Source organism: Molothrus ater, chromosome 1, assembly GCF_012460135.2.
Source record: "Molothrus ater isolate BHLD 08-10-18 breed brown headed cowbird chromosome 1, BPBGC_Mater_1.1, whole genome shotgun sequence".
Taxonomy (NCBI): domain Eukaryota; kingdom Metazoa; phylum Chordata; class Aves; order Passeriformes; family Icteridae; genus Molothrus; species Molothrus ater.
In genome coordinates, this window is record NC_050478.2 from 110,527,636 (window position 1) to 110,548,556 (window position 20,921).

Genomic DNA, 20,921 nt, shown 5'->3' on the forward strand with positions numbered 1-20,921 from the left:
ATAGTACAATTCTGTGCTCAAAACATGAACCAAACACTCTATTAACAATTCTCTGTGAGCATGCATCCTTACTTAAACTTTCTCTCTTTATATAAAAAGAAGAAAGTTTAAGTTCCTCAGTTGTTTATAAGAACAGGAAGAAGAGTTGAAAAACAGGCTTAAAATTAAATTATGTTTAACCACAGCATGATGATTACATTATTCATGAAGTTCAGAAGAATTTGATGATCTGTCTCCCAATATCTTAAACTACTGTGTTCAAACTGTATCAAAACTGTAATGCACCAGTGTTAAGTGAGCCGTGCATTTTCTCACTCGCTGTATATATTGGCTGTATTATGTTAATGGGACACAGCACTTGGATGCCTTCAGTACTGACAATGAAGTTCTCTTCCTCTCATGACATTCACATGATGTGTACAACTTGACTGATGGATGTGCCAACCAACCCAGAGCTGGTTGTAATTGACAGTTTAGCTTGAATTTGTCATATGGGACCTCTTGAGCTGGAAAGTACTATAGAAAATTAGGGACAGATGAAAGAAAAATCAAATGGTCATTTAGTCTATCCCTGACAGAAAAGGGACTGTCTTCTGCTGCTCACAATGTAATTTCTTGTCTTGTCATAAATCATTCATCTGATCTATGTTTCATCTGAGACACTATTTTACAGTGTAGTAGGGGTAAATACAGAAACTTTGGCTGAGCCTATGCCAAGAGCCTGCCACAAAACCTTTGCAGACTGCTGTGCTGCTGTTTCTTAGCTATGCTCACTTGGAGCACAGGCATGACACTAACCCTCTCTAGGACTCACAGGAGAATAAAGTTCCTCTGTCATACTAGATCATATCTGCTAAAAAGGAGTTAGCAAGGGCCTCTTGGTGGCAGTGAGAAATAGGTGATCACCTCCCTAAGGCTTTGTCATGTCACTGCCTTGTTTCCAGCTTATCTCCCAATTCCAGGAGCCCAATTTCATCTCCTACCAAAAATAGCTTCTCTTGCAAGGGGTTCAGTACATTCTTTCTTCACAAGTAAAAGCATAATTTAAAATCCCATTGAAGAATCACAGAATATTCTGAGTTAGAAGGCACCCACAAGGATCATCAAGTTCAACTCTAAAGTGAATGGCCTCTACAGGGATCACAACCCTGAAAATATTAACAGCATGCTCTAACCATCATAGCTAATCTCAGGGTAACATTGATTTTAATAAACTGTAGCTCAATCTTCCAAATTGTCCTATTTTCTCCAAAATGATGCTTTGCCTGCAAAGGACATGGGGCACACAATCATCACTTTCATTCCTCAGCAAATGCAGAGATCACAGTGTCACATACACATCAGAGATGGCTACAGTTATAAAGCTTCAAATTTATTTCACAAGGATATTTCATCTTGCTGACAACATGAATAGCAATGTTTTTATTCTGCTGAACAAAACATTAACAAGGACTGAATTTTCAAATGCATATTTTGTTCCTTTATGCATTGATTTAACATTAAACTGCATCTTCTGATATACTGCTATACCTACAAGAAGCAATTTGTTTATCTCAAACTTTGACCATTTCTTTATGTCAGGTTTGAGTCTTCCCAGACTACATTTCCCAAGACACACTGCAGGAGATCACATGTTTTGTGAAACATTTAGTAAAACCAAGGCTGCTAGTGTAGTAGAAATTCTAGTGCCACGTGTCTCTCTTTGTAAATATATTACACCCATTCATTTGCTTGCACTTTATAGGAGTCACTCACTCCAAAACGACTGAAAAGGCTTTGATGCACTTGCACCAACAGAGTCAGGACTGAGTGTGTACTTCATCTATATAATTTAAGCCTTGCCTGCTCTAAGAAAAATATGTTATTACTTTATTGACAAACCACATTGGCTACCCAAACCACATACAAGGCCAGTTGTAGGCAAACTCTAAATTTAAAATTGTATGTCTACAACTGCCAAACCAGCATGGATCACCAAGAAGATTTTTAAAAGACCATACAGGCAAGCCCTGTTCTGTTCTGTGCAAATAGCCTATTACAGTACTGGATTTTGTGTGCTACAGCCTTTAAAAGGAAATGACACAGTAATTTCCTGTCAAATCAAATCATTTCTAGCATAACTTTTCATTGGGGGTATTCTGCATGTATCCTGAAATTTGCTTTCTGGGGAGACAACAGGCACAGCTGCACATCTGGTAAATATGTGTGCTTGGTTTTCATGTAGGGATATACATGAAATTAAATTCAATTTGATTCAACAGTATTTTACTGCCATGGCAAGCTGCTAAATGTAGCCTAGGAAAAATGAACAAACCCTTGAGGTAGCTGTCACCAGCTGATACAATGAGTTTAGGTTGGGGTTTCATTCTGTATCTGGGGTTTTATCCCATCCATCTATTCCCTACTACTGCCCTTTTTCTGTCTTGTTCAGTCATTTTTAACAGTAACCTGCCATCTGAGAGTACTTCACAGCACAATGCCATCATTACACTCTCCTCCAGGGGTCAGGAATATTTTTTACTCAATTTTTTTTTTTGGACAAATACATTTTAGGATTTCTGATGATACCAAAAAAAATCTTTTTGTATTTCACTCAGATTTTGGATGTTGATGTAAAAAGCATTGCTTCATTTAATTTTTTCCTACTAGATTTTCTGCTCAGATGCTCCTTTTCTTCCTCCCCCCCGCTTTTTTTTGTCTCCTTGTTTCTGCTCATTCCTTCTCTATCCAGTGTATGTTTCAGCCTGTATATTCATTGAAATTTTAAAAATAATCACTTAAGACAACAGTGTCCAGTTGAGCACCATATTGTTTGCTTTCATTCTTCCCAGAACTCAGTTATACAGAGCATCATGAGTTACAGAGACAGAATCATAGAACTATAGAATGGTTTGTGTTGCAAGGGACCTTAGAGATACTCTAGTTTCCAATCCCCCTTCCATGGATGGGGATACCTTCTACCATATCAAGTTTCTCAAAGCCTCATACAACCTGGCCCTGACCACTTCTGGGAATGGGACGCTCACACTGCTCTGGGCAACCTGTTCCAGTGACTCATCACCATTATTGTAAAAAATCTCTTCCTTCTGTCCAATCTAAATCTGCCCTTTTTCAGTTTAAAAAGATTGCCCCTTGTTCTGTCACAATAGACCTGCTGGAAACTCGCTGTCCATCTTTCCTGTAAGTGCCCTTCAAGTACTGAAAGGCTACAATAAGCTCTCCCTGGAGCTTTGTCTTCTACAGACTGAACAGTGCCAATTCTCTCAGCCTGTCTTTGTAGGAAAGGTGCTCCAGCCCCCAAATCATCTTCATGTCCCTCATCTGGACCCACTCCAACAGATCCATGTCTTTTCTGTGCTGTGGATTGCAGTCTTGGACACAGCCCTTCAGGTGGGGTCTCATGAGAGCAGACCAGCCTGCTGGTCAAACTGGGGGTAATGACTGTGACCAACTCAACTGATGCTATATCAATTCTCTGAGTTAATCCTTGTGAGTTATTGATTATTGAGTTACTGTAGAAATTTATTTTGCTTTTTTGGTCCCACAGAAGTCAACCTATTACTATTAAGAGGCCAAAAAAATAATGGCATTGATGTTGCTTTCACATTTGGTCCTCCTGTGCTGCTGGGTTGCAGCAGAAGGAATGTCTCCCAGTGAGATGGGACCTGGGAAACAGGGTCTTCAGCAAGTTTACTAGAATGCTCTCCTTCTCCAGATCTTGCTTTGTGGTGCACCATTCTCACATAGTCTTTTTCACATTAGCTTTTACAATCTGGTTTGTAAACTTCTGAAACGGAAGCTTCTAGGCTCCCCTACTCTGAGGCCAAGTTTTATAAAATGTAAGATGTATTCAGTGTTCCTATCTCTATAATTAAATTTGTCTGATTTTGTTATTTTGAGCACCTTCTGAATTTTTTTCAAAGAGCTTACTAGGCATTATGTTGAAAGGATTCTGCTCAAATTATATCCTTCATTCTCTCACTTTGTTTTAAGGATAATTACTTAACTGATATTTGGATTAATGAAATAGGGTATGGAAAATCACTAAATTGCCCTGAAAAATCTCACAATTTAGGAAAAAAAAAACCCTGCTTTTTTATTTCCTGGTTGCTAAGTCTACATGGTCCACCTGGGAAATTTGCAGAGTTTAAAGTGGAAGTTCTCAAACATGAGCCTGCAAGATCGTTTATTCATTAATAAATCAACAGTCTCTAGAACCACACTAACTACCCACACTTTATATACTCATCAATCAAAAGGCCGATAATGAAATATCCGTGGTCCTTGAGAGATTTTGAGAAGTGACAGGGAGTGGTTGCTAAGACAATCTTTTCTATACAGCTGAGGGGATTGCTAAAGGATTTTTGTATGAGGGGTTTTTTGACACAAAAGTAGAATTTTCACGAGCATTTGACTGGAGATGGGATTTTAAAAGAAAAAATTACAAACACCATGGGACTCACAATGAAATAGTAACAGTTGATAAGACTCCATTTTTGAGCTACTTTAACATCTATAAAGAAAAAGAAAGTTTCCTGATCTTTTTTGACATTGACATCTTTAGGATACAGATACAGTTTTGTGGTTAGTTTTTCATAAAATAATTAAATTTTTATTTCCATGAGCGATTATTACTATTGGTCAGATACCTTACTAACTTTTTAGGTCCCAGAAGCATTCTCTTAAAGACAAAAAGAGTCCTCCAGCTGTATTCTATGCCACACAGTCCAGCCTTTAGTGAAGCTGATAAAAAACACTTTTCTCTTGTTATGGCTAAAAAAGAAACCTCTTCTAGTACTTGAGGCTAAAGACATTCCTCCTATCTACCCACTCTCTCCAGTTTCTGGGCTGTCCCATCAGCTACATGGCAGAAGGGACCCACAGGTCTTCCTCAGAAGAACAGACCTGGCTTCAAAATATGTCATAATATTTGCATATCAGGGGCCCAAGTCCATGTTTTCTTATCACAACCATATGCAAATGTTTTTATTGCCTGTAATAGCCAGTGTAATACCTTGAGGGCCAAAAATGTAGCAACACTATTTTCAACAACAGCTGTAACTATATACTATGCTACACACCATACAGCCACCTGCACAGGGTAAAAAAGCACCAGGGCTGGTAGCAAGACATGTCTCATGTGCTGGGTTCTGGCAAAAGCTGAAAGCAACAGTGAACACCAGCAGTGACAGTGGCACGAGGTTTTATTTCCATTCCCTGCCCCTCAAGTCACACCAACCATGACACATTGCTATTTACAGCAAGTATTTGTAGCTGCCGTGACGCTGCACAGCAGGGTCTTGTGTGGCATCATGGTGAATTTTCTTACATTTGGGGCTTGTTTCCAAAGTCAAAGGCTTCCTTAAGTCAAGCCCAAGGCCTGTGCTGACCACAGGCTACATTGCCATGGTGCAAGTGCACTGCAGGTGTGCAGGACAGCCCAATACAATAGGCACCAGCTGTATCACTGCATACACACACCAGCACCCATGCACAGCAACAAGGGAACAGGGCTGGCTGGCGCTGAAACCCATCCATGGCTGCCCACACAGCTCCTCCAGCAGACAAGGGCATCACCAGCAAGTCCAGAGGAGGGCCATGAAGCTGATAAAAGGACTGGAGCACCTCCCCTACAAAGACAGGCTGAGAAACTTGGGGCTGCTCAGCCTGGAGAAGGGAAAGCTGCTTGGAGACCTCACAGTATCTGAAGGGGGCCTATAGGGAAGCTGGAGAGGGACTCTTCATCAGGAATTGTAGTGACAGGACAAAGAGCAATGGGTACAGATTGAAAGAGGGGAAATTTAGGTTAGGTGTCAGCAAGAAATTCTTTCCTGTGAGGGTGGTGGGACAAGGGAACAGGTTGCCCAGGGAGTTTGTGGATGCCCCAACCCTGGCAGCTTTGAAGGCCAGCCTCGATAAGGCCCTGAGCAACCTGGTCTAGTGGGAAGTGTCCCCGGCCATGGCAGGGTGTGTGGGATGATCTTTAGGTTCCATCCAACCCTTAATTCCATGATTCTATCACCCATCCATCTCCAGCATAACGCTCCCTGTCCCTGCAGCAAGCACTACGCCGGGCAGGCATAGGGCATTCAGTGCACTGAAAATAAACTGGAGACGATGTTCCACTGTACCTCACACGGTATTCCCTGCCCGCACTGGGTGCAGGCTGATGGCTGTGCAGGGGCTGTCCGTGCCCACCGCGGCGGCACAAAATCCCCCCTCGCCGCAGCCACCCGCAGCCCTTTCCCCGGAGGGTTGGCACAGCCTCTCGGCCCGGGATGCGGCAGGCGCGGGGGGAGCGGGCCCAGGGGCGGCCGTGGCCGCACAGGTGCTGCCGCAGCCCGTCGCCATGGGAACGGCGCTGCCGAGGGCGCGGTGGCCGGGCCCGGCCGGGCCCCCCGGCCTGCCTGTGGGAGCGACGAGCGGGTGTGGGGTGTGTGTGTGTGTGTGTGTGTGTGTGTGTGTGTGTGTGTGTCTGTGTCTGTGTGTGTGCATGTGTGTGTGTGTCTGTGTGTGTGTGTCTGTGTGTATGTGTGTGTGTGTGTGTCCCGGAGGTATTGCACTGTTTCCATAGGAACAGGCGGGGGGAGGCGATGGCGGCACAGCCTCACCCTCTCCCCGCTCCCCCTCCCCCGTGCCCTCAATGCCAGCCCGAGCCCTGAATCAATTAATGGAGCCGGCACCGGGCTGGGAGAGGGCCGAGGCCTGTGCCCCCTCTCGGGGCAGCCCCCGCACCCAGCTGGCGTCGCGGCCGCGCTGCTTCCCCGGGGGGACCCCGGGACGGGGGTCCCCGAGGGGTGGCCCGGCAGATGGTCCCTCCGCAGCCGCCCCCGTTCCCCGTCCCGTCCCCGGCGAGGCGCGCCCGGGGAGAGGCGCTGGGGAGCCCCGGCCGCACCCCGGGGACACCCGCGGGGAGAAGGGGCGGGGGACATGCACACAACAACAACAAAACCCCGTCCCCGCACGGCTGTTTACGGCACCATATGGCTGCAGGGGGAGGGGTGAGGGACATGTCTGCCGAGCCGCCGCGCTCATTATGTCCGATGGAGTCACGGTCACCGCGCCTCCGCCGCTCCCGGGGCGCGGGGGGACACCCCGCTGCCCGCTGCCGGGGGCGTGCGGCCGAGGGACCCTGGCAACCCCCGGTGGGGACTCCGGGGAACAAACACACAGCGGGCTGGCTGCCCTGGGGCGGCCGGAGAGGGAAAAACCAAGTCCCTTCCCCAAAGACTGTCTCTAGATCTGCTAACATCTATGTATAGCCTCGGCGTAAAGATGAATGTATGGGATAGAGCTCTATTTTGGATCAGCAATACTTGAAACGTGAAAAGGAAAATACGAAATAAAAAGGTCTCCTGTTGTTTCCTTGGGGTTTTTTTTATCGGTGGGGTTTGAGAGGAAAACCTGACCCATTTCGGGGCATCTCTGTCTATGGTTGGCACGTAGGAAGGGCTGGGATGGAAGCCCTGGGCATCAAACGCTAGCCCGAGATCCACAGCGATTAATGCTATTTTTTCTTTCCGAGCGAGGCAGCCATTCATTTCAGAGTAATCCTTGCTGCACGGCGCTGATGGAGGCACGCTCAGTGCAGCGCGTCCTGCCTCTGGAGAGCTTTCTCGGCCGGGGCAGGGAAATGCTTTGAAATGGCTTATGTCTTTCCTCTCAATGATTCATAAGATAGGTGCTAAACCTTGCCATTATTAGAGAGATAAAATCCACAGACTATGGGGTCTGATAATAGGCAACTATGCTGTTATCCATATTACCTTGTAAAATTGAAGTATTGATTTTTTTAAAGCATGGTTTGCTACTTAGCAGACCAATCCCACTACTATTGTAGTCAGTGAGATTTTGTGATTGACTTGAGTGGGAACAGCTTTTTGCCTTTAAAATGGTCTATTTCACATTATTATGGTAATATCATTCAGCAATGCTTAAAATTGGCCTTCTTGGCCTTGGACATTTTAAAAGATTTATGTAAAAATTATTTCAGCTCAACTTCTTCACCTCATTTCTGCTCATGTTTTGTCCAAAGTTTTGTTTGAATAAATCTGTCAGATAACTTAGTGTTCCAGATGGTTGCGGGTGGACTGGACCTAATAGATTCTCCAGTTATGTGTGTTAAAGTGTTTTTTTGTTTTGGTTTGGCTTTTTAATTTTACAGAAGCCTAGATTTAGAAACCCATTTGTAGATCTCCTGTTGTGTGCAGCTTTGAATGCATTTGGTTTCTCACCAAAATAGCATGCCTTCCAAAGCAAGATTAAAAATATTAAAATGCAGCCAGCACAGGGAGTGGTTCAGTTCGACTGATGCCACAAAAATAGGCTGATCCTCCTGCCCATAGATAACATACATCTGAATCTTGGCACCTGCCATTGGATTGGAATTCAAAATGAGAAACAGCAGGCCTCGAGGTCTGGAAATAAAGGCAGCATAGGGGGAAAAAATGTTCTCTGCCAATTAGTAAATAATAAACTGCAGCAGTAAAGACAAATGACAAGGATTGAGGAAAACACACTGTGGGCATCAGATAGATATTGGGGCTATGACACAATGGTAAACATGTCCAAATTCAAAGTGCTAGGTGTATCTAGTACCTATATTAAGTGTTTGCCTATTTGTGTAACTAAAAGCTTTTTAGTGTCTAGCAACATTCTGCTTAGCTACTTTTTGCTACATCATGCTGTGATACTCATTGAAATAACTGTTGACTAATAGACTCCAATTTGTAATAAATGGATAAATGGTTGGGAATAGACATTTAACCAAAAGTCTGCTGATATCAAATTTCCTTGAGAAAATGCTTCCCCCTATGCCTCCCCCCCTGCCCCCCCAAAAATTGTTTCATCTTCCACACATTTCCCAGGCAGTTTTGTTATGCAGTTAATATCTTAAGGTTGTTCTCTGCTTTTAGGTAGCTGACAGGTATGCCTAGCTGCTTAAATACTACTTTTGAAGATCAGAAGTAGTTTTATTAGCCAGTGAACAGAAAGCATCTGTCTTCTTTTGCCTGCTTTATTTCATTAGCGTTATTATTATTATTATTATTATTATTATTATTATTATTACTGTGAAATGTGTAATATGTGTTCTCTAGGTTTATTTTATTTTCCTCAGCCTTCATCTCTTCCAAGGCTGACTTTCTTGCTTTAAGGATCAGCTCATAGGAAGCTATTAAGCCAAAGTTTGTTTTTACTTGATTGGCTTTAACACTTCACTCCATTTGCTCTCTCATCTCACTTTCCTTCCACTCTTATTAGAAGCAGGATTGCTCTAATGCAAATATAGTTCAAAGAGACAGAAAAAAGAGAAGGAGATCTGAATTCTCGTCATAGCAGATGTCCTAATGCAATATCCATAGAAAAGGGAGATTATTTTAAAAATAGTAAACAAACAACCTCAACAGTGTAATTGAGGGTGAATATATGTGTTGTGTGTGTTTACTTGGTGAGAGATGCTCGTTTATTTGACTTAAATATATGTATGGCTTAAAGGATTGAAATCAAGCTCATTCTCTGGTTTGGTTTATTCCTCCTTGAACAATCAGAACTTGGGGATTTCTACAACAGAGAGCTATCTGCAGAGTGCACTGCATTGAGTGCACTCTGATGTTGCAGAAGATTATAACCAAAGAGGTGGGAGCAGGGTGCCCCTGTTGTTATTTTAGAGCTGGATTTGGCCTTGCTGTTACTAAACCTTTCTCGATATTTTTATACATTTTATAAACTTCTCTATATGCTTGCTAAGCACCTGGTCTCTAGCACATTGGAATTTACCTTGGCAAAACCAGGTAGCGCTGACATACAAATTATTCTTCACAAATAGAAAAAAATATTGTCTAAATGTATCCTATTGAGAGTTCAGTCATTGCTACCCAGCACCAGCTGATGGGGGCATTGAGTGCCCAGGGCATTGGTTTTTGGGTGGACTCCTCCCTCGGGCACTGACCATTGCAAAGCCCAAGCATCAGTCAGGGCTGCATTATGTCTTCAAAACAGGGGCACAACCTTTGTTCCAGAAAATTTGTAAGAATTGTTCACAGACCTTCTGCTGTTCCTGTCCCAGGAGGGGATTTCACCCAGCATGATTTAGGATGACAGGATGGGTCCTTCAAACCTCACAAATGTCACGGGCTTAACTCCTTCCAGCTTCCTTCAGATACAGTTTTTCAGCTTTATTGTAGGTCTATTGGTTTACTTTAAAATATTATCACTTAATCATCTATATTGTACTTTACTTATTTGCCTGCTTTTAAATTACAGCAAGAATGATAATGCAAATTTCTTGAATGTTTTGAAGTCTGTATATGTGAAAATTTTCCTGACTTTACATCCATTAAAATTAAATTTATTAAAAAAGAAATCTTGTAATTACCTATAAATTCATTAAAGTTCAATGATAAGAAGCAGAAAAAATAAATAGTTCATTACAATTCTATTAATTGAAATGTTCTACTCATTAATAAAATTTGACCTGCTTTCTCCTATTTAGGAATGCTTTTTCCTACTCAGCTTTTGAAAACAGTCCTCTTGCTTCCAGTTCAAAATGGAAGATTCAATTAGGAACAGAGGTTAAACAGTATTTTCAGTTCCACAGTTTCCTTGAAGTCTGATGTATCTTGCCAAAATTGGGATGAAGAGAACAATACTGAAATTTTCTATATAGAGGGGCAATTTAAAACAAAGAAATTAGTCTGATTTTAACTAGCTTTATTCACTTCCAAAGCTAGCTTTATTTTATATTGCTTTATATTTGCTTAGATGCAAATTTAACTATTTGAAAGCTCCCTATATGCCCAGTTCAACTCTCAGTTACACCAAAACAATGATAATGAGGCCTTCTACATTAGTAACATGTGGCAGAGGATTTGTGTAAGTTTTCAAAAAAAAAAACACAGGGTCATTGTGCAAGAAGTTTACAATAAACGTCCTTTTGAGAATTCTGTTTTTTGCTGCTGCATTCATACAGAATTTACTATCCAATTTCCTTGTTGGATAAGCCCAAATTGAGACAAAAAGGGATAAGTAGATGAGATCTGCCTGAACTACAGTTTGTAGATGGATGGCTGGCATTCAAATATAGCACTCATTAAAAGAATGATGACTGTTTGCTCAGTAAAAATTAAATACTTCAGTATTACAGCAACCATAACCAGGGGGCTTTGCTGAACTCTCATAGTATAAAAAGATAAAGGTTATCAAAAGATGTCATAAAAAAAGCTATGAATATGTCTAGATTAAAGGAGGAAGGAAGGAGCTACATTCTTTTTTCTTTTCACTGCCATTTCTTGAGAAATGCAATGGGACAAGTCATCTAATTATATATATGCCATACTTCCTAGTCCCATTGGTCAAAAAGCAAAGGCTTTCAGGAATTGTCATCATTTGAATGAGCTAATTCCTCTCATATTTGTCATTAATTCTCTAACAATTCTGCTCTTTTTTCTTTTCTTCCCACCACAGTAAGGGTTTGGTAATAGTCTTGACAAATACACACATTCAAAAAGCTGACACAGGTAGACAAAAATACAGAGGTGAAAGCAGCACATTCCTTCTCACCACAACTGCAGTAAACTGTAAACCAGGGCTAGCTCATTGCAAACCTTCTGTGTAAACCACAACAATCTCATGCACTGGTTCACATAGTGCTGGACCTCAGAAACTTGATTGTCCCCCCCCTTCCTCCAGACTAGTGATATCACCAGCACCAGCACAGAAATTGCTACAGCCCAAGTGAGCAACAAACCATCTAGTACCAGACTGCAAGGGAGTCTGCAAAAGATGTTTCAAAGCTCAGTAATTGGTAAATAAACAAATTCCTAACCAAAATACTGTGCCTTATGCAATAATGACCGATTTATTTTCCACTGCTATAGCATCAGCCAACCTAAGACACACCTAAAACTAATTAAGCTATTCAAGAAACAAGAGCATGAAGGCTGAGACCACCAGCATTGTTAAAATTCAGTATACAAAGTGGAAGGGGGTGGGAGGATGCTGGGATTTCAAGATGCCCCACCAGTCTTTCCTTGTGTTGAATGGATGGGCTGGAACACGTCTCACCCTGATAGAGGCTCTATGGGACAACACCTGGAGAGATGCTGCAAGACACCAGGTGGGAGCCAGGCAGAGAGTTCATGCCATCACACCAAGGCCCTCACTCCTGGTGGCACAGAGCAGGAAGGGCATGAACATGACCTTGTCCTCACTTCTGCTCCAGCCTGCAAAGCTGAACTGACATAAAGAGCATGCTACATCCTTATGAGAGCCACAGAGCTCCTGTAAAATCCTTGGAAGAAATTTTGGATTAATCAGTCAGGGTTTCTCTAGGGACAGCAGTGCAGACTTTCCATTCCCAACACTTTGGTTTATAAAAATGGCCTAGCTTTGAATTATCTTCTGAGATGGTTGTCAAAAGAGCCTTGGGACATGAAATAGAATTTAAAAGGGTAGTGACTGAATTTTCTCTGCTGTTCACCAGTATTTACACCGCACTATTTCTCTCACTTTCTTTCTACCTCTTACATGTCTGTTTTCTGCTGAACATTTTTTCTCTTAATGTTTATCTTTTTGGTATATAACCATTTTTTTTGGAAATAACCATTTTAACTACTTCTCATGTAAGTACCCTTTTTCTTTGATGAGCTTGGTTACCTTCCATGCACCTTTCATCTCTTGCAACCTTTTAGTGATGAGATAAATACACTAAGCATGCCATTAAAGGCAAGGACATACCATTTAATGTATGAGAATAATAAGTTTTCAATGTTATTCTCTATACTTTTTCTAATGCCGATTTTTGTTACATGTGCCATGCTCATTTTGGATACACTTATTGATTTGTTTGAAACCATTCCTAAATATTTCCCTTGAGATATTACACTAATTCCCTATATTTTAGATGTGATTGAAAGGCATGAATTCTTCCTTTCCTCTCCAAAAGCTAATATCATGATGGCATAAAATGTAAATTATCTGGCAACGGTCTGTAGGGAATTCTGCCTGCCATCATTTCTCCCTTTTTTTCCCCTTTGTTACAATATTTCTATTTTAGCTCCCAATTCTTCTTTGACTTAACCTAATTAATTTGCATTTATATATATATATATATATATATATATATGGTGGGGGGTGTTTACATACACACATTGGAGTGCATTGCATAGCTCTCAAATACTTGCTGTGGTTTCCCAGTTCTTCATCAGTTTTAATTTGTCATCATAGCCAAAGCTACAACCCTGCTTTAATAAAGTCTGTATCAGACAGCCACAAAATCCAAACTAGTTCCACCAACCAGCTCCAGTTCATATTTACGCTTAAGATAATTTTTAATGACTCTTACTGATTTTTTTTTCTTAGTGTTGACATATGGTCCACTATCTCTTATTTCTGTGAGCTATCTTTACTATCCAGTTTTTCCCTTTCTAGTACATTCTTGTCCATACTGTGGCATCATTGTCACATATAGTGGCAAATAGTATATTTTAGTAGTATTTTAGGTACTTCATTCTTAAGTTCTTTAGTGGTTTTGAATTTGTGCAAGTCGCAGTGATGCGCTGCAATGTAATACCCCCTCTTTTTTATTTCCCTATTTCTGAACATTCTTCAATTTTATAACCTGAAAAATGTAAACCCAGGATAGATATTTCTTTATCACCCACATCAGAAAAGATACACACTAAAAAAAATAAAGTTTTGTGAAATGTGTTTATAGTCCTCATCTTTCCTTTCCAACTGAAACCTCTGGCCATACCTTAGCTGTTCTTCTCTTACTGAATCTAATTACCTGTATAATGATTTACCTGTTACTCATCTTCTATCAGCTCAGGGTAGTGAAAGTCCATTCCTAAATGTGATTTCCTATATACCAGCACAGTGCTGCTTTACCCTACAGATAGGTCATGATTTAGTGGCAGCTACTCCAGCTCTGGATCTGCCTTGAACAGAAGTTTTCTACAAACTGCACCTGGCAATATTAGTAGTGGTATATGTAAGTCCAGAGGCAACAAAAAGAGCAATCACAAGTCATAATTACTTAAAAGTTTTACAGTGAATTAGATTCATAAGTCATTTAAGTGCAAGTAATCTCACCACGTAAATTTTCTCTAAGTGCAGTCAAAATGTTGTAGCAACCATGTCTGGTATTAAAATCTCTGGGGTAACAAATGTACAAAAGCTTCAGACACACAGACCTTACTATCAATAAAATACATAAAACCTCTCTTTTCCCTAAGGAGTTTAATAACAGGCTCTTAAGTAAAAAAGGTTGAATGGGTTTCATCCTAGGCAGAAGTAGGTCATTTGATAAATGTTGCCCTTCCAAGTCTATACAGAATATTTGTTTCTGAAAAAAAGTCTCTACTTGAGGTTAAGTCTGACATAGATCAGTTTTATTAAGTAAACTGTTCACTACAGATAGCCCCTTAAGTTGAGGAGTATCCACATATACAAGGAAATGTTTCAAACACCCCATTTGAATTTCAACAACTAGGCTGTAATCCCAGCAGATGCACACAGTAACTGTCAAGTTTTGCAGCTTGCAGAGTTATTGAATAAGCAGTTAGAAGCCTGTACAACTGTCTGTGACAAAGTTGATCATCACTAAGAAAATCCATGTGCATCGGAAAAAATGCTCAATGCCATAACTTGTGGCATTTCTTTCCTCTATATTGACAATGCCTGGATATTGTATGTTCATAAACCATTAAAAAATACCTTGCTAGTAGAATTGTAAAGTTTTGAGATTCATCTATTTAAAGAGAACAAAAGGGTAATTTAAGCAAGCTGCGGGATCACTTTCAGCGCTCTTGCGGGACAATGGCAACGACTCTTATTGCACCAACCACCACTGCCTGACTTTTCTAAAGAGAGACTTCTGGCAGGTTTAAAACAACATAGACAAGACAAAAACATCTTTTACATCCTGTGAAGCTCTACTAATTTGGGCAACTGTGTTGACCAGTCAACCTACTCATCAAGGAACACAAGATGCCTGTGCTGCTCTGCGATGCATGGGAGGCTGCAGAATCTGCTATGATCCTCCCTCCTGGAGAATGTGTTTCCTGCCATGCTGTCTCATGATCTTTCTCCACATCTACCTCATTTATATGCTCTGCTTATTTTGTTCCTCTTTTACCAGCAAACTCTCAACAGGTGTATCCTGCATAACTGGGGAAGATTGGGACCCAAATAGCTTCCTTCAGACCAAACCTAACAGCTGCTAGTTGTCTCCTTTCAACAGCAGACAAACTCACAGTTCAGTGTCAGCCAATTTTAATTTATTTTTGTAGTGTAAAGTGAAATTTGAATCATTAACTCCCACATTCATCCAGCACTGGCACTAGCCTTCTTCTCCCAGGGGCCTGTGTTCATGGGAAGCCCTTTCTACCTGCAGTGTCTCTGTGTAGTCTCCCCAGATCCTGTCTCTTTTCAGTCTAGAGTTGAACAACAGCAATGGTGATCACCCCAGAGGACAGGGAAAGAAAGTTTCTCCATAAAAAGATCAGAAAAAGTCCTATCAGGCTGTACTGATGCCTAACAGCTCATTTTAGCCCTAACCTTCCAGCTTATTTCCCACTGATCACATAGCTATGTAGCCAGAAACAGCATGCAGTACATCCAAAGAAAATCAGGGCTGGAGCATCTGAGCAGCAGCCCCTGCATCATGACGAAATCCAGTGCAGCTTCACTGACAAGAGACTCAGGGTAAGAATGAAGAAACAAGTTCACTATCACCTCTGGCTTCTGAGCAAAGGTTCACAGAAGCATGAAAATCAAACTGTGAGGTTTTATTTCTGATTACTGGAAAGATTTGGGCTTTTGAGCTGCAAGTCTGGCCTTTGCCCAGGTAATAGCACTGAATTTTTCATCCTGTCTCTCATTACATGTGTATTTATGGGACAGATACATCAGTGCTAGGTTTTGTTTGCACACTGCTACACCCTATTTCATGTTTCTAAAGTCAAGTCAACATTTTCTAACCTTAAAACGCTTCATTTTTAAAAATCTGCTCTCCTTGGTTCATTTTTCTTTGAAAATTCCAACTCAACATTGTTACTAAGAAATCTCAGCTCCTCCTGTCCATTTGCCTCTCTCACACACGCATGTGGAGATGGCATCCTACATATGGGCGCTTTAACATTTTTTAATTCCAGGACAGAGTTATTCTCTTGATTCATGAACACTCCCCTGAATGCCTGCATTAAGAGTTGCCAACTAAACCAGTTTTGTTCCATCTGCTGTGACCATTTTCCAGCACTCCCTCTCTGATTCACCAGCATCCCTCCTCACCGGCTCCATCGGGAGGTCTGCAAACAGCAGGGCAGAGGCTGCGGGGAAAGGGAGGAGACAGAGCTCTGCAGACCTCAACAGGGGTTAAGGAAAATGTGGTTGGCAGCTAGAGCAGGGTGGATATGGCAGGGTTTGAATACCACTCCTGAGCCTGGAAGGTGCACTTAATGGGACTATAAAATTCCTGCAGCATTGTACCTTGGGATAAATTATAGCTCACCCTCAGCATCACCTTTCTGCAGTGCTTACTGCCATTATGTGCTGGCAGTTCACTGGGCTACAGAGCTACCAATGTACATTTGACAAACACTTTTATATTTTTTTTTTCTATGGATGGGTACAAAAATGGGGAGAAATGCAAAAAAAAAAAAAAAAGCTTATTTTCAAATTGTTACAAGATGCCCTAAAATAATGAACAATTTTAAATGTAAGATAGTTTAAAGCAATCAATTTTGACCTATAAGCTATTTATGTTGTGATCTGTTTTTTTCTATTGTTCATAAACAAAATAATTTATCTAAAAAGAAAAGCAATATAAACTGTATCTATCTACTATTATTCATGTCCAACAGAACAAGAGGTGGGTTGGGACATAGCCTGTTCCTTAGAGCTGACTGGTCTATAATTTTAAGCCTTAAATCCTGTAATTGGGTTCAGTAGTACAGCCCTGCACCTGCACAAAGCCTTGCTGGTCTGCTAGCAGCAACCCATGAGGTACCAGATCCTCCTGGAAGATGTAAAGATTTAAGCTAAACAAAATTCGGTTTCAGAATGAAAGTTCATTCTCTGCTTATATTTGGAAAATATAGAAGAAACCACAGGAAAATTCATACATTAGGTCTGTGATATCACTAAAGTCAATGGAGTAATTTCAAATTAGTAATGACATAAAAGTAATCTGAACTTGGCCTTTGAGGTTAAATTCTATTAGTTTGCTAATACTGTGTAAATTCTATATTTAAAAGCTATCCTGCAGTCATCTTGGCCCTTCTTTTTCAACGGAAAATTCTGATTAAAGTCCACTGATACAGCTTGGGCCATTATTTTATAACTTCTTTTTAAATCAAGACTAATTTTTAGGATCCATATTTGTGCCCACACCCAACATCAAGCCAGAGAAAGAAGAGTGGTGAGGAGAAATTTGTTTTCAAGTTGCCAATCAATAAATAGCTCCAGCTAAAGAAAGTATGCAGAAAATAAATTTTAAAAATACACCATAAATATCCTGTATACGGTTAGAAAGGATATCTTACTAGAGATACTAGTTCCATACCTCCTCATTGTTGGTGAGTACCAACTATTGAAAGTCAACAGTCACAACCATTTGGCATATTTGTTGGCCTAACCTGTTTTATTTATACAGCGTGTCTAGGCTAGACATCATTTTGCTGCTTTCACAAAGTGCAGCTTGGGCTTGATGCAAGAAAACCTACAGTGGTGACAGAAACAATCTGAAAAGTTGCAGAAGTAAAATACTCACTAGGTTGCATATAGGAATACCTTAAGCATACAGAAATACCTTACTGTGTGCTGTCCCACTCTGGACCTAAAATGGCTGTTTTGCAGGGAATGTTGTTGCCTGGTGACCAAAAGTGCATCTCCTAGGCCACAGAGGGATGTGAACATTCAGAAATTGATTTGTTCCTGTTGCTCTTGAGGAGACCATACCCGTAAAATAGATTAAGCCAGCACATAATCATCTATGCATTCTCCTTGCTGGCATGCTTAAACTTGATACTGAAGGCAGGCCTGTGATTTTGAGCTACTTATCAACCAGGCAAGGGAAAAGCAGAATAATACCTCGTGCACTACTGCCCACAGAATATGAAAGTAGATCAAGGCTGAGCTACTGTGAGGCTGCAAGACACCCTGCTTCAATTAAGTCTGTGTTGTACATCTAGGCTGTTCCGGTGCAACCTCCCAGTTGCTATCAGGCTCTCTTTCTTTCATTAGAATCAAGTAGTTAATTAGCCCCAGCCTGTCCTCTCTCCTTCTCTCTTTCCCTTTAACGCAGCAGTAATGATGTCTAATTACCAGCAGCAGTGGATTACAGCACCATCAGGAGCAAATCTCTCTGGCTGACAGCAAAGCTGAGCAGCAAATCTTAAAGCTTCAAGGAGAGAGTAATTCCTAACAAAGTATTTGAATATTTGCTTATTTTTGACCAGCTTGTAACTGTAGAGTCCAACTTGTAATTTCACCCGTCCTGTTATTGAACAGGGAGTGCTCATGCAGTGATTAATTTTAAATTGAAACTAATTTTACCTATGGTGAGATCAAGTGATGGACAAAAAGAGGGAGAGGATGAAGGAGAAATTCACAGTTTGGAGCTCTGCTACCTTTTGGGGCTACCTCTGAGGACTGGACAGGCCCAAATGTATGGGATAACCATGAGAGAGGGGAGGAGAAAACAATGATGATCACAAATTTAAAAACTCTTAAATAATAATTAAGAGTTAAAGAAATGAGAGAATGGGCTTTTAAGGCTCACCAACAATTACTGTCTGATGAAAATCCAATTTTTCCCCCCTGTAACTTATCATTCCCATCTGGGTGAAATTCTAGAACTCTTGAAGCCAATAGGAGCTTTGCCACTGACTTTCTCTGTGCCAGGGGCTGCATCCCTGTTCTGTCAAACATGTTCTTTCTGAGCCTTCAGTGCCTGGCAGGCACTGCCCCAGCCCTGGCAGCAGCTCATACAAACCACTGCCACCCTGTGGGTCTGCTCAAATACTCCTCTGCCTTTTGTGGTGGGATAGTGACACCAGATTCATGGGTTTAGGAGGGGCTGGCATTTGTTTTTCAGAGCTGAATGTTGCAGAGCATCCCCTTTTCCCATTTATGTTGGACAACAAATTTCTGATGGTCAGCAGGAGGAAATTGTACATATGTATTCTGAAAAGGTTTATATGTCATTGCTCAGGTTATATACAGATATGCAGGAATTGCTTACAGATAGGTCATGCTAACTTTTCCTTTCTTGATTTCATTACCAGTCCTAATTGTATTAGAATTCCTGCTTGGTTGCTAAACTATATGAAGAGAGTTACTCCTATATGAATATAAATACATGTATAGGGCCATACAGAGACATTCACAGCTAAGGGTGGGATTCCCACAAATGTACATAAGGTGAGACCTGCAAGATGCTCAACCTCTCACTAAAATCCCTTGTGGGGAAAAAATAAAAATAAAAATTGATTCTGTGTTCTTAAAATAGAAAACAGGATGGAAGGTGGCTTTCATGGCCTAGCAAAGGTGAGAGAAAATAAACAAGCTTATCATCACTGAGTCTTGTGTTTCAGAGGACCAGAAAAGCACTTAATTTTTAAATTCCATTGTGTAAAATTAAGGTTATCCTCTTTATTTAGTTCGGTAGTCAATGCCATTTTTAAAATACCGAATTTGCTTACAGTTTTGAACTCGTAGTGAAAAAAATAGTCTTGGGAATAAACAATCTTGCCCACTGGCCCTTCAAAATAATTATTTCAGTGAGCAGAAGAGATATTTAAAAATACTAGTTAATTGGAGATTTCTGCTTTAGGCAACCTTTTTGTTATAAATTGTATCTATGGTACTGTCTGGGCTCAGAGATGAGCAATCAATCTTGTAACACTAAAACAGAGATCTGCCAAATCATCTGAATCTATAGACAGACCTGAAACACTTCAGTGAATAAAAAAACATTGAGAAAGAAAAAATTGTCCAGAGCTTCTCTTTTACTTTAAATCTTCATATTGAAGATCTCCTTAAAATTAATTTCCCACTTCTGCCTCCTCACAGCCATGACGGCACTGATGACAAGGGGGCAAATACAAGCCAGCCCCTGGGAATGCCCAGGTTTATGACTTCAGCAAGGCAAAGAGAGGCAGATTTCCCCGGCAGCCTACGTCACAACCCAACCCAGAATACTTTCCAAGAAGCCCCCTTTGCTGCGCCACCCAGCAACCTTCCCGTTAGGTCTGGATAAGCTGCCACTCCAGGAAAAAAAAAAAAAAAAAAAAAAGAGAATATTGCTCATCCAAGCCAAATGCCCAGGCAGGAATATTTTTAATTGCCGGGTTTCCTTTCTCGGCTCCCCCTCCACACCCGCCCCACGCACAGACAAAAGAAGCTTAGCTTGCGTGACCCAGCGCATAAGAAGTAAGAATAATGATACATTAAGAGAGTTCAATAGGCAAAACCTACTTGCAACCAACAGTCCCCATCTTCTTAAATAGGAAAATCTGTCGCTCCTGCCACCACCAAGCATAATAGCTCTCCCGCTGTCAGACCTGCGCCGAGCCCGTAACGCCAGCGCCTGCCGGGGATGCCACGCTACCCTAGAGCATCGAACGGAGTGCTGAGGGGCTCCTGGGACCCCGCAAAGTGTCACAAAATGCACCCTTCCCCCGGTCATGCGGAACCCCGTCCTCCCTTTGTTGAGCATCCTCTCCCTCCCGCCGCCCCTTACTAGCGCAGCCGGCGCTTCACAGCCCAGCCGGGCACATTCGTGGCCGCTCGGCGGCGGCGCCAGGGCTGCGGGATAACAATAAGGGGGGGAAAAAAAGGATAAAAATCATACTAGCAATAAATAAATAAATAAAGCCCAGCAGAGATCGCGGGGAACCACCGCCCGGCGCCGCGCCTGG

The 20,921-nt window shown here is 41.5% G+C and overlaps 1 protein-coding gene across 3 annotated transcripts in view; it reads right to left on the bottom strand.

Moving 5' to 3' along the window:
• Positions 1-20,921, bottom strand: part of NOL4 (nucleolar protein 4) — a 187,822-nt gene that overhangs the window by 165,933 nt on the left and 968 nt on the right. The gene's annotated exons all lie outside the window — the stretch shown is intronic.